Source organism: Crocuta crocuta, unplaced genomic scaffold (genome assembly GCF_008692635.1).
Source record: "Crocuta crocuta isolate KB4526 unplaced genomic scaffold, BGI_CrCroc_1.0 scaffold369, whole genome shotgun sequence".
In the NCBI taxonomy this organism is placed as follows: Eukaryota; Metazoa; Chordata; class Mammalia; order Carnivora; family Hyaenidae; genus Crocuta; species Crocuta crocuta.
The window spans coordinates 5,249,280-5,262,484 of NW_027529441.1; the positions used below are offsets into that span (position 1 = coordinate 5,249,280).

Below are 13,205 nucleotides of genomic sequence, written 5' to 3' on the forward strand. Positions count from 1 at the left end.
ATCTAAGCCAACATAAATTCAAAATTCAGAAAGATAAAAACTAATAAATTTGACTACATAAAACTTTTAACTATCTGCAATGCAAAAATTCACTGTAATTAAATTCAAATGACAAATTACAAATGGAGTAAAAACAAATTGGCAGCACACATGACAAAGGGCTAATTTCCTTAAAATTAAAATAGCTACTATAAGTTAATAAAGAGACAGCTAACCAAAAAACAAAATATGGCAAAGAACACAAAGAAGGAGTCAGGGGAAAAAAGTGCAAATGGCTTATAGAATGAAAAGATACTCAACATCACTTATTATTAAACAAATGAATATTAAATAGGAATGCGGTGGGGCCCCTGGGTGGCTCAGTGGGTTGAGCATCTGACTTTTGGTATTGGCTCAGGTCATGATCTCATGTTTGGTGAGACGGAGACTTATATCCGGCTCTGCGCTGACAGCGTGGAGCCTGCTTCAGATTTTCTCTCTCTCTCTCTCTCTTTCTTTCTCCATTTCTCTCTCTACCTCTTTCTCAAAAATAAATAATAAACTTTAAGAAAAAGAAAAAAATGGAGTAAGGTGCAATTTTTCAGATAGACAAGAAGCCAAAATTTTGTTACTACTTGGCATGACCACTGTGGCATCCCAATGTGGTAAGAAATAGGACACAGAGTTTGTAACTATGGAGCAGCTGAGTTTGCCTTTTATGAGAATAATTGCTCACTGAGTGCCAGTTTGACTCCTGCCTCACCCCAATGGGAGGAGATACAGAGAATATGTAACCCTGGGCACCTTCAGACTTGAACCAGAGAATTCCAGGTTCAACTTCAAGATCCATAAAAGAGGCATGGGGGAACTGTATCCTCACTTTGTTTTTTGTTTTTTTTTTTTTTAATAGTTTATTGTCAAATTAGTTTCCACATAACACTCAGTGCTCATCCCCACAAGTGTCCTCCTCCATGCCCATCCCCCCCTCCCCCCACATCCATCAGTCCTCAGTTTTTGTCAGCATTCAAAAGTCTCTCATNGATCCTCTGTATCCTCACTTTGATCAAACTCTTCTGTGCTGGTTCTCAAACTTTGGCAAATATCAGAATCACCCGGAGGGCTTGCTAAAACACAGATTTCTGGGCCCTGCAATGTGAGTTTATGATTCAAGAGGTCTAGGTTGGAACCTGAGAACGTGCATTTGTAACAAGTTCATAGGTAGTACTGCTGTTCCTGGGCCAGGGACCACACTTTGAGAACCTCTGGTCCTGGGACCAACCCCTGTCCTGCTTGTTTGCTGATTCAGCAGCAAATGAAATCAAAGCAACATTGATTAGAGTCTCACTGCCTGTCTTCAAAGCCAGACCAGGCCTCTGTGGTTTGGCCGAGCTTATCAATTGGTAAAGACGGTTAATAAAATCATTTCCCACAGTGCTAGTGAGAGAACAAATATATGCAGCCCTTCTCAATTTGGCAATATTTCTCAAAATTCACATGCATATATCTTTGGTCCAGCAATTCCATTTCTCAGTATTTATTCTGCATATATGTTCCTCCCAAAATGCACAAAGATTATGTGTACAAAGAAAGATGTTTGGTGTAGCATATTATAATAGCTGAAAACCGGAAACAATTGGGAATTGTTGAAATAGGATTCATCTCAAGGGAATGCTTTGCAGCCATTAGAATGAATGTGGTAGACTCATCATACTGAAATGGAAATATGCCCACAGTGTATAATTAAGTGCAAAAGATCAACTGCAAAATAGTACGTGTGATCCATTTTTGTCAAAAGTAGAGAGATCATATATAAGATATGACAAATGGTATGAGTAATATGATATGTATAAAGATATGATTAATATATATGCATAGTACACGCATGTGTATGTGGACCAGCAAGGTTTCTGAAAAGGCCCTTATAGACTGAGCCTAGGGAAAGGGGGCTTGAGCCCCCACACAATGATACTGCCTGGCTAAGGGGAAAACATATATGACATCAAAAGCCATTAACTTTACAATGTTCCTGCTTGAATTATTTTACAACAAGCACATATGCCCTGTTTAATTTATTTAAAATCCATTTATTTAAAGTCAATGCAAGAGCAAGAACTTAACACCTCCAATGCCTTGGTGTCATTTTTATCTATTGGTTATAGATGGCTTGCCAGGGCCTCTACTGGGGAACAATTATTTTTGGCCTAGCTTTTAATCACTGGGTATAACTGAAATGAATAAAACAATGCAATGCTTCATGAAAGAAATTAAAAATGAGATAGGAAACAAATAAGGTACATACCACAGAGAGGGAAACTGTAGGCTTGTACTGCTCTCACGCCCTGTCCTTTGCCCTCATTTTAATTTACTCTCCAAATGACTTGAAGAAAATTTAGCATCATTATATGATTGAAAATGTATATGTTTATAGTAAGTATTCAATTTCTGGGGCACCTGGGTGGCTCCGTTGGTTAAGCATCCAACCTCAGCTCAGGTCATGATCTCACGGTTCTTAGGTTTAAGCCCCATCTAGGGCTCTGTGCTGACAGCTCAGAGTTTAGAAGCCTGTTTCTGTGTCTCCCTCTCTCTCTGCCCTTCCCCTGCTCATGCTCATGCGCACTCTCTCTCTCTCAAAAATAAATAAACATTAAAAAAAAATTAAGTATCTGCACTCTCTCTGTTGACTGAATAGTGCTTCAGTAACCATGAACTGAGTTGGTTATGACCCCTGTTTACCTCATGTGGCCCCCATTTCTATGAGTTCTGAGAATGTGACAATGACAGTATATGACACCAGTACATATGCCAGGATGCGCTAAAATACAGAGGACCTAAAATTCTCTCGTGGCAAGGGTGTCCCTGAAATTAGCACTACGTAGGAGAGTAACAGGAAATTATCAGCTTGTAAGAGAAATTAATTAATTCTGTTGTGGGCCTGACATTCAAGACTTTCAGGCAGCTAGGTCAAGCTGGCATTTCAATATGCAAACCTAGTGCTCTAAGGTATAAGGCCAGCTCTCAGGGGAGAGAGAGCAGGGCCAGAGGTACAATCCAATCTTAAACTTCTCCTTAGAGTCATGAAAGCTTAAGCCATGATATAAATATTTATATGTTCTGGATTTTTTAAAAAAATTTTGAAAAGCCGTTAGGGAGCAATATCCCACATTCTTTCCCAACCTGAAAGAATAAAGTAAGACTTAGAATTTCAATGAATCACACATTTTCTCATTCCCCCAAAATCATACAGAGAGGTCCTATGGCAATCTTTTAGTTACTCCATAAAGTTTGTATCATTTGGTGGAAAATTCTGTAAAAGTGGATCATTGACGTCAAAACAGACCCCAAATTTTATGTATCAAGTAATACAAACTAAGAAGTTTCTTTCATCCTGGAACCAGCTGCCCTTTTTCCTTGGCAGGCCAGGAACATGTGTTACAGATCATAGGTCAAGTGCCAACGGACATAACATTTTGGTATGTTCCTGGTTGATTCCGGTCACTCATTATCTTCTCTAGTCAAGCCCCCTTAAGTATTTTCTTTATTTGCCTTAAGATCAGCTCAAAATCCTCATTGATTCAAGGTGTTAATTTGATCATAGCATTGTCATTTGGATGTATGATATCACTGCACCCCTGTAATTGTATAAAGGGAACTGGGGTAGAACTGGGAAAGCCACAGATAAGCAGTAGAACTAAAAAAAGGGGGGCGGGGGCGGTGGAGAGAATCCAAGCCTTGAGCAATGCAATAAGACATTGTAACTAAGGGGTGCCTGGGTGGCTTAGTCGGTTAAGCGTCCGACTTTTGCTTAGGTCATGATCTCGTGGTTCGTGGGTTCGGGCCCCGCGTAGGGCTCTGTGCTGACTGCCAGCTCAGAGCCTGGAGCCTGTTTCAGTCTGTGACTCCCTCTCTCTCTGAGCCTCCCCTGCTCACGCTGTCTCTCTCTCTCTCCTAGAAATAAATAAAACATTAAAAAAAAAAAGACATTGTAACTAAGAATACCACTTAAGTCTTTGTGTTCCTGGTTTTCTCCATGCAGCTCAAAGCTCTTCACAGAAATTATTATGTGAATCACCCAAACATGCTTGCACATCTAGCTGAATAAGCACCTCTCTGTTTTAACATTCTTCTGTAACAAAGACTCGCGAAGGATTTCATCATCTCCCTATTGACTGCTGTCTGTTGGTTCTCTTCGTTTCTCCTAAGTTTTACTCCACAATAATGGAAATGATGCTTGTGGTATTTGAATGGGATCATACCTTGCTGGGAGCCACACTGGCCTTGCTGGATGACAGTCACAGCAAGGAAATGGCAGCGTTTGCACAGCTCCTGACATGAGAAACCAAAACTGGTATCTCCTTCTGCTACTACTGGTTCATGTTGGAAATGAGCCTGCTGGTATGGACCAGACCTCACCATATTCCAAATCAGACCGATATTCCCCACAGATTGCTCATAAGGAAAAGCATATTCCTGCCTTTTCCAAAGAGATTTCAGATGAAAGCATTGTGGATGACTGTCAAAAGTCTCTTCCTATGGGCCTTGCAGATCCAAGACTTACATAAGAAATGGGGCTAAGAACACAAGAGTTACAATTGTACCTGGCCATAAGACAAAGAGCCTAATTTAGAGTTAAGGACAGATATCTGCCCTCATCCAATTGTTTCTACTTGGAGCACCGGCCCCCCAAGACACGTTGTGATCAGTATACGGAATGACTTTTTCTGGCCTTGAATATGCTGATTGCACCCTGTGAAGGAACCTAGTGAGGAACTTCTTCTTTTGTGATTATGGGAGCAGACATTGTGTTTCCTAAAAGAGCTGTTTTTCTTAATACTTCTCCTTAAACAAACAAGCTATTGACCCCTGCTCACAAAGAACTAAACTTCACCCTTTTCATGCTAAAAACATTGTCTTGGATGCTAAAGATCCCTTCCTTCCCCATAGGATAAGCATCTAAATCGCCTACCTCAATCACTATTGATAAAGGTTATGCAAGAGTCTTCTACAAATCTATGTTCTGGGAAATTCTTCCATATCAAAGAAGCTTGTCATCAGAAAGCATTGTCTAAGGCAAATGCTACTTCCGTGCCGTCAAAATAAAGTTGAGCCCCAGTCAGAGCAGAGATGCCTGCCTGGTGACCAGAAAGATTCTCCTGGCTCTCTCATTTTTCCCTCGCCGACACAGTCCATCCTTCAGAGACCCCTGGACCTGCTGGAGCCGGCCTCCGGCAATACCTGAGAGGGTGCTTTTACATTCACGATCTCCTCTAATTAAGCAAGACCACCTCTGCTTTCTGCATTTCTTCCTTCAATCCTTGACTCAAACTGACTCAGAGTTGTCAAAAGATACGATATATGAAATGCAGAAGGGAGAATGAGATTTCCCTTATCCACTATTTCCATTGAAGATAATCAAGATGTCCCTGTCATCTTTTGTTGTTTTATTTAACAAACATTTGTTGTGCACCAATCTGTGTCAGGCAATTCTAAGTGTGAAGGATATGAAGACAATTAAGATAGTCCTTAAATGAAGGAGCTTATGGTCCAAACATGGAAATAATTCACAAATACAATATGGCAGGTGCCTCCATTGAGGTATGAATAAAATGTTCATGGAGTATCAATGAGAAAGAAAGGAGTTCTGCTTGGGGGAATCAGAAGAAGCTACTGTGTGGAATTACCTCAATTTGTCCCCTTCCCCACATCCTCTCTCCACCTGCTCTGTACCCAGGGAGCTAACTGTTGTGGACTGTACAACAATATTCCCTTGCTTGTCTTCCAGATTTTGGTGGGTTTGACAATGGACACTCCTAGCAGGACAGCCAAAGACATGCATAAATAGGTTGGGTGCTTATTTTCCCAGATCCTTCCCTACCTTTTCAGAGTTTGGCATTGACTATATTCCTCTATCAAAGGCCAGTAGCCCTATTCTAAAATTGCAAGTCATTCTGGGTCACTGTTCCCTTACTTGCTTCCTCAGGCCCAGGGGTGGTAAGCTGCCATTCTTACTAGCCTCAGAGAGCTCCACTGTCTTTATAGCATCCTAACCCTTTGCAAATAATCTCTCCATTAAATCTTTTCAGCAGGAGAGTGACCAAATGAGTGTAGAGCGAGGAGTTGTTAAGGAAGACCCTAGAGCAGGGATCCTAATTAGAAAGCTGCCAAGATCTTGAATTCGTGCTAGAACACGCCTTAGGGCAGGGGTAGCTCAGAGTGCAAAGGAGATAACTGACTTGCAGCATAAATTTGGAGGCTGAATTCCTAGGCTGGACAACTAACTGGCCAGTGAGGAAAGTGAGGGAATGAGTCAAGGTGAAGATAACTTTCAGACTTCTAGAGTAATAGACATTCCTTAACATTTCTTTTAAACTTTGTGGTGCCACTTGTGATATATTTTCAATTAAAGATAATCTGGCAAAAAAATGCTGCTGTTTATTAAGCGTCCTGCCCTTGCATTTGGCGTGAAATCAATACTCCTCTTGAGAGGACTTGCACAGCAGACTGGCAACCTGAGCACACACGTGCATCGCAGGTGCACTCCTCCCACTACTGCACACACAGGCAACCAGCACGGCCTCCCAGGGAAGACTGCAGCCACGCAGGAGAGCAGAGAAGATCACGTGCCCTTGGAGCCTGTTCTTCTCATGTACAGTAATGTCAATATCTTTTGACAGGCTGGGCACTGAAATTATCCTTCAGGCTAAATATACTGGGATGTGGCCCAGTCGGTTAGGTGTCCAACTCTTGATTTCGGCTCAGGTCATGATCTCACTCATGGTTCATGAATTCAAGCCCCATGTTGGGCTCTGTGCTGAGAGTGCGGAGCCTGCTTGGGATTCTCTCCTTCCCTCTCTCTCTGACCCTCTCTTGCTCATGCTATCTCTCTCGCTCTCTAAATCAATAAATTTCAAATAAACTAACAAACTGGGATGTGGATAAGAACATACCACTTTCTAGCAGTCATCTGAATGGCAGTAAACCTGGTGTTATTATGTCTAAATGAAGTAAGTCAGACAGTGAAAGACAAATATGTCATATCATATGTGGTATCTAAGGAAACAAACTCAGGGCGCCTGGGTGGCTCAGTTGGTTGAATGTCCAGCTTCAGCTCAGGTCATGATCTAATGGTTGATGAGTTCAAGCCCCACATCAGACTCTCTGCTGTCAGTGTCTAACCTGCTTGCATCTTCTGTCTCCCTTGCCTCTGCCCCTTCCAGGCTCACACATGCTCTCTCTCTCAAAAATAAACATTAAATAGGTAAATAAATAAATAAATAAATGTATGTAATAAATAAATAAACAGACTTACAGAAACAAAGATTAGGTTTGCAGGCAGGGGTGTGGATATTGGGTAATGGGGATCGAAAGGTACAAACTTCTAGTTATAACATAAATAAGGTCTGGGGATTGATGTGATATCTATAATTAACAATACTGTATCATATATTTGAAAGTTACTAAGATAGCAGATCCTAAAAGTTCTCAGCACAGGGAAGAAAATGTAACTATGTATGGGGATGAATGCTAATTAAACTTGTGATCATTTCACAACACAGGCATACATCAAATCATTATGTTGTACACCTTAAATGACTACGATGTTCTATGTCAAGTGGATCTCAATCAAACTGGGAGAAAAGACTAGTGTTATCGTTGCTTTCTTTCTAGGGCTCTGGGGCTGTTGGGGAAGGTCATTGGAGGATGTGACCCCTGGTGACCCACAAGCTGGACCGAGGCACTCAGAGTCTCCTCATACCGCCTGCTGTGTCCTTGGAATGTACATTCTGCCCACCGTTCCCACAGTGGGAGCCGTTTCAAGGGCACAGCCTTGAGAGCGTAATGTGTTTTTGAGACCATCTGGACAATATAGGAGACTAAACCTCGTTAAGGCCTCCATATAAACTTTTAAAGATTCTGGCAGGCAGGAGCAGAGATCTACTCATCTTGCTGATGCCCAGAAAGAGCGACATCAGTAAGTTTCCTTTCTTATTAAACCTGCTACCCATCGACCTCTTTCTTGGGTCTTCCCTTACCCTCTGCGTATGGGGGCCAGTTTCAATTTCACATGGGAAGTTCCCGAGGGTGCAAACCAGCAGCTGTCCACCCACCCTTCAAATTTCCATTAATTTTAAAAGTACAAAGTGAAAACAAAGCCTTCTTTTATCATCAGACTACTTCCACATGGTTGAAATTCCTAGGGAAATGCTTGTAAAATATATACCTATAAATGAGTATAGACCTTGGTGAAGGTGAAATCCCAGAGGTCGTAAAAAATACATTATTCTTTCTGGAATATTAATAATCAGATATTATAACCACATTGTAAATGCATCCCAATTCTCTCAAAGATAGAAACTGAACCTTAACAAATATTCATCCTCAAATAAAAACAGAGGCTCAAATGACCTCAATATTTCTTCCACTTATGAAATGAGAAAACTTTGTTAGGAGATCTTTTTCTTCAAATAAAATCACACCAAGTCCAAAGAACCAGCAATGTTTCTGGAGGTACTCTGGCACAATGAAACATGTGAAATGTGCATGGAAAAAAAATGAGTAACATGTGCAATAATGTACGTACAAGGATATTGATGACGTTACTCATAATGGCTAAAAACCACACGCGGTAATATTCAACAACAGAGAACTGGTTTAGTACATCTCCTTGGGCAAGAAGGGGATAGTGCTTTTGTACATGTACAACAGGAGGTCACTGGTACAGTCTACTCTCTTCTCACGGTGAACTTCTTTCTGGAGTTCTTGGTGCTCTTTCTCCTCTGCAGCCCTTGATCATTGCAAAGGTTTCCTTAACATTGAATTTTGAAAAGAAAGATTAGTGTCTCCTCCAGAAGGCACTGGGGCTTCTTATGCAAATCATCCTCCATCACTACCACCTAATCCTGCATACAAAGAAGAAGGGCAGACTTGAAAAGCCCTTTAAACGTGGCTCAGATTGAAAACATGTGTTTATGTCTTCTCTTCTCTCTCGGAATACTGCTAAAGTGATGATTTAAAAAAAAAATTCACCTGCAAAAATAGGAGGAGGAAAGGAAGCAACAGCACTCAAGCTCAGATGCCAGAAAGCAGACAGCCAAGCTGTAACTGAGAAAGAGAAAAATAGGTTGTAATCGCAGGTCAGGAATCAGAAGGACATCTGCTTTCTTTACAGAAATACTGGGCACCAGAAGACAATAAAGTAATGCCTCCAAAACCCTGAGGAAAAATGATTTCTAACTGGGAACTCTATATTAAGCTCCACTCTTATTAGAATATGAAAGTAAAATAAAGATTTTCCCAGGCATGTAAAATTTCAAAAAATGTTTATTTCCAATATAGCTTTCCTCAGGAAGCTGCCAGAGTAGATGTTCCTCCAAATGAGAGAATTTACCAAGACAGCAAAACCTAGAAAGTTTGGGATCCATTTAGGACAAGCTGCGTAATTTACAGGGTCCAGTGCAAATGAAAACCAAAGGCCCCATGTTCACATCGTATTAAGAATTTCAAGATGGTGACAGCAGAGCACTAACCCAAGTGCAGAATCTGTCTGCATGTAACTGCGCAGGACACAGAGGTTACGAAACTGGCATTGGGTTCACTCCAGAAGAGGGAAGAGAGAATTCCCAGGACGATGAAGAAGAGAGACCCCAGGACAGTAGCTGTGCAAATCCAGACACCAGTCCACACTGGAGCCAGAATGTGGAGCGCATCAAGATGGATATCTTCAGGGGCACATGGGTGGCTCAGCTGGTTAAGTGGCCAACTTCAGCTCAGGTCACAATCTCATGGTTTTCGAGTTCGAGCCCCATATTGGGCTCTGCACTATCAATGCAGAGCCTGCTTGGGATTTTCTCTCTCCCTCTCTCTCTTTGACCCTTCCCCATTTATGCCCCTCCCTCAAAATAAATAAATAAACTTAAGAAAAAGGATGGATATCTTCAAGGAAGAGAATGAAATACAGCATTTTCATGGACTGAGAGGACATTTCCACGTCTTGGGGAAAGTATATGAAAGAATTAGTGATGGGCACAGTTAAAGCAATGTTCCAGACAAATCAATTAGTGGTCAGTGCCAATATTTTATGACAAATGTACTGCAGGAGCAAAAGCACTGTGCTCTAGAAACTGTGAAGCCTGATAAGCAAGAAACTGACCTGCAGGCAGTTACACGATCTTGGGCTGTACACATGTGAATCAAAGCCAGTCCTGGTACTACAGTAGGACTTTTCTGGGAATTCGAGATGGACAGGGGCCTTCCGGCCCCACATGGAACAAGTACAAAGGCATGACAGAGCACAAGCAATTCTGAACAGGCCTAGGCAAAATCCCTCTTCGCTGATGATGAGGGCCAGAGTGGGGGAATGGTCTAGGTTTCTCTCTCGATGTCCCCCACAAAGTTCCGTTCAAAGACAGATGGACTAGAAATATATGCTACTAAACAGTTTCTATTTGGGATCCTATTATGACCTGTAAAACAAGCACATTTTGTTTTGTGTATATTGATTCCAGTGTATCGATTTTAATTTATTTGCTGTAATTAAACTTGTGTAATTATTGCAAGAAAATTCAATGAAAACAGGCTCAGACATTTCTTTAACAGCAGTGTTCCACGTTGCTCTGGTTTATTGGGATTCTCTTGTGGCTTGGTGTTAGGAATTCAGGGTCAAAGTGGTATGCTCCCCAAAATCAAGAGGAGAGAAGTAAGAGTGAGGCACACTTACAGAATTATTTTTCCTTTGAAATTAGATTTATTACTGTTCTTATAAAGCATGCTGATTTTTCAAAAGTTCTAACAGTTAAGAAAATCTCAAGGGAGAAACAAAAGGTAATCCCAAATCCTACCACTTAGAGGTAAGTGCTTTTACCCTTATGTATACAAACACAAGGAGATAAAGGTGAAAACTTTAACACAAATGATAAAATGGCATTGTGCTCTGTGATCCACTTTGTTCACTCAGGGATAGAGGAGTTCTCCTTTATGCATGATTTTGCTTACCGTGGTATCAGTGACCTGTGGTCAGCCAAGATCAGGAAGCAGATGATCCTCCTGAACTTATCGTCAGAAAGTCAATAGTAGCCTAACACTACATCACAATGCCTACATTACTGGCCTTACTTCATCGCATCACGTGGGCATTTATCATCTCACATCATCACAAGCAGAAGAAGGGTAGGTACTCTATATTCTAACTGTTCTATTTTATTATTAATCATTATTGTTCTATTTTATTATTAATCATTGTCTATAAATCGAACTTTATTACATGTATGAATGTATGGGGAAAACATAATATATGTAGGGTCCAGTGCTCTCTGGGGTTTTAGGCATCCACTGAGGGTCCTGGAACATACATGCGGAGCAAGGGGGATGGACCTGTACATCATGGGTACTATGTCAAAATATGTATTTCCATATTATCATTTTAATAGCAACACAACATACCATCTTATGTATACAATAATTTTTTAAACTTTTCAATTATTCTTTACTGTAAAAAAAAAAAGCTGCCATCACCTGAGCACATATGATCTTCTAATTCTGTAATTACCTCCTTAAGGTAAATTCCTACAAGTGATATTTTGGCTCAAAAAGAGCAACTTGCCAAACTGTCTTCCAGAGTATTTTTTTTAAATCAATTTACACTTCCACTAACAGCCTAAGAATATACAAATGACCAAGAAGCACATGAAAAGATATTCAACATCATTAGCCATCAGGGACATTCAAATCAAAACCACAATGAGATATCACTTCATACTCACTAGCATGGCTATAATCAAAATGACAGACAATAACAAGTATTGCTGAGGCCATGAAGAAATTGGACCCCTCAGATGCCACTGCTGGCAATGTAAATTGGTGTAGCCACTTTGTAAAGCATTCTGGCAGGTCTTCAAACAGAGTCCTCAAAGGACCCAGCAATTTCACTCCAAGGTATGTACCCAAAAGAAATGAAATCAGAGACTCAAAACAAATCTCTGCATGTTAACGTTCACTGCAGCATTATTCTTAACAGCCAAAAGGTAGAAACAACCCAAGGAGTCATCAACAGGTTGAGTGGATAAACAGAATGTGATCTATCCATTCAATGTTATATTCTTAATATTCCTAAGAAGGAACAAAGTTCTGATATATGCTGCAACACAGATGACCCTTGAAAACCTTGATAAGTGAAACAAGCCAAATACAAAAGGGGCAAGTATTGTGGGATTCCACTTATATGAAATATCTAGAATAGGCAAATTCATGGAGACAGAAGAGAGATTAGGGAAGCTCAGGAGAGGGGAAATGGGGTGTTACTGCTTAATGGTTATCGCTTCTGTTTGGAGTGATGAAAACACTGGAAATAGTGGTGATGGTCACACAACATTGTTAGTGTAATTAATGCCACCAAATTGTGCATTTAAGAATGGTTAAAATGGCAAATTTCATGTTATATATATTTTACCCAACTAAAAAAGTGAATAAAAAGATTCATAAGTTTGAGAAAAAAACCAGATAGGAATGAAGCAGATACATGCTACAATACAGATAAACCTTGAAAACATTTTGCTAAGTAAAATAAGTTAGTCGCAAGAGACAACATATTGTTTGATTCTATATTAAATGTCCAGAATTGGCAGATCTATAGAGACACGAGGAAGATTAGTAGTTGCTTAGGGCTGGATAATGGGGGTTGAGTGGGGGTGAAGAGAGGAGTAAATACATAGGATATGAGGTTTTTATGAGGGAGCGTAAAAATGTTCTAAAATGAATCATGATGATGGTTGTACAACTCTGTGAATATACTAAAAACATTGAAATATACACTATAAATATGTGATTTGTATGGTATGTGGATTATAAATCAAGAAAGCTGTTATTTTTTTTTAAGTAGGCTCCATGCCTAGCATGGAACCCAACGAGAGGCTTGAACTCACAACCTGAACTGAGATCAAGAGTCAGACGCTTAGCTGACTGAGTTACGTAGGCACCCCAGGTTATTTTTTAATTGTATATTTTTCTGATGATGAGTTGGACCATCTTTTCATATTCATTGCACATTTTTGTTTATTCTGTTGTAAATGACTTGTTCATCTTGTTTGCTCTGTTTTGTTTTTGTTTTTAATAATAAAAAGATTCACTAGGAGTCTATGTTGACAAGTATTTTGTGAATACATGATGTTCTTGAAGTTGGTGCAAAATATTGCAGATGGCATGCCTCAAGCCAAAAGATAAGGCCAGTTCTGAAG

The 13,205-nt window shown here is 40.3% G+C and overlaps 1 long non-coding RNA gene across 1 annotated transcript in view; it reads right to left on the reverse strand.

The window, feature by feature from the left end:
• Positions 1–13,205, reverse strand: part of LOC144228398 (uncharacterized) — a 129,427-nt gene that overhangs the window by 74,616 nt on the left and 41,606 nt on the right. The window lies entirely within an intron of this gene.